The sequence below is a fragment of the Hevea brasiliensis genome, chromosome 11 (assembly GCF_030052815.1).
Source record: "Hevea brasiliensis isolate MT/VB/25A 57/8 chromosome 11, ASM3005281v1, whole genome shotgun sequence".
NCBI lineage: Eukaryota > Viridiplantae > Streptophyta > Magnoliopsida > Malpighiales > Euphorbiaceae > Hevea > Hevea brasiliensis.
The window spans coordinates 66,686,333-66,687,968 of record NC_079503.1 but is presented as its reverse complement, the minus strand read 5'-3'; positions in this window follow the sequence as shown (position 1 = coordinate 66,687,968).

The following is a 1,636-nucleotide window of genomic DNA, read 5'->3' as shown; positions in this document are numbered from 1 at the left end:
TCTTCTGAATTAGAAGAATACTCGGATTCATGTTCAGACTCAGAGTTTTCATCCTTTTGTAATTGACTTAAAGGAGCAATACTAAGATTATTTAATCTTTGTTCGAGTTCCTCTTGGAAACTTAAGGGTTTAGTTAGTGGCGCAATGGATTTCTTTTTAGAATCCTTAGGTTCTAATCCTAACTTTGTTAACCTTTTAGTTAACTCTTCAATCATTTCTGAATGGTCTCCTAAGTTTATAGGTGACTTTTCCATTTCTACCGGTTTAAATAAAACTCTTTTTTCCATTGATGTTTTGGATGTCTCTCCCTTTTCTGGTTTGTAATCTCTTGATTTGAATTGTTGGAGTTGTGTTTTTACCCTGTTCAATTGCTGTCCTATGGTATATAGACTTAAATTAGCAAAATTTCCTTGTTTATCTGTTCTGGAAAAGGGTAAACACTCGACTTCCTGTCCTTCAGTTACCTTATAAGGTAACTCTACCAATGGAGGGTGAACTCCTCTTAATGTTTTACCTTTTGAGGTAATATAAGTTTTATAGGCTGATTCTAGGGTTGCTAAAACCATCCTATCTTCAAAATCTGGAAAGGGCTGTTTCTTACAATCCATCATAAATTTCATAAATCCTGGGAAATCTTTATTTCCGCCTTTCTCTTTATACCTAGCATATTCTTTTAGAAATGCTTGTTGTTTATTAATTGAGAAAGTTATTTGAAATCATTTTTTAAATGGGCTTTCTTCTTTAGTGAGGGCCATTATTCTTTTAGGTTGCTGTGACCTAACACTTTCTCTTTCATAGCCCATGTCTGAAGGTGTTGGACTTTCTGGCCTCTTTAGGCTTTCTGGTTTTATTGGGCTCGAATTTATACTTTCTGGACCATATATGGGCTGAGCTACTTGTTCTTCAGTTCTATGGGTTCCTATTGAACTGAACCTTTCTAAGTCTATTCCTGATAACGATGTTCTAGGCATGATAGGTTCCGAAATTACAGTTCTTCTTGAGAATGAATTTCTAGACCTAGTTCTAGCAAATGATATTGCCACTGTCCCGTTATTGGTTTCAATAATAGACTCCACATCATCAGATTCTTCCTTTTTAGGAGGAATTGCTTCTTCTAAAATCCAATTGTCAGGTAATTTAACCTGCTCCCAAGCAATTGATTTTGGTACTACTAGGTTCCCCTTTTCTAATCAGTGACGAAAAAAGTAGTGGTACCTTTTGGGGTGATCAACTTTGTTGTTTCTTCCCTTAAATTAGGGACTACAGTGTTCATGGCTTTGTAATGAATCCTATAAATAAGGATTATATTTTCAGATCCTGGCAACATGTTATATCCTGAAGTTTTAATGTCCAGGGATAAGGCTTTCATAATATTTGGGTCTCTTATTGAGACTGTGAAATTTGGATAACACGAAAAATATATCGGTCCATCACACAGAGATGATTCTATGATTCCTAATAAGGAATCATTAAAGTCTTTATGTCTTTTATCTCTGACACATACTAAGGCTGAGGTGTTTAAGCCTAACCTAGTTGCAGGTTTAAGTGCAACTTGAATCATTCCTATATGGAGGAATTGATATGTTCTTTTGTGAGTTTCCAAAAGTTCCTTAGAAAACAGACTCCTAGAGCTTAA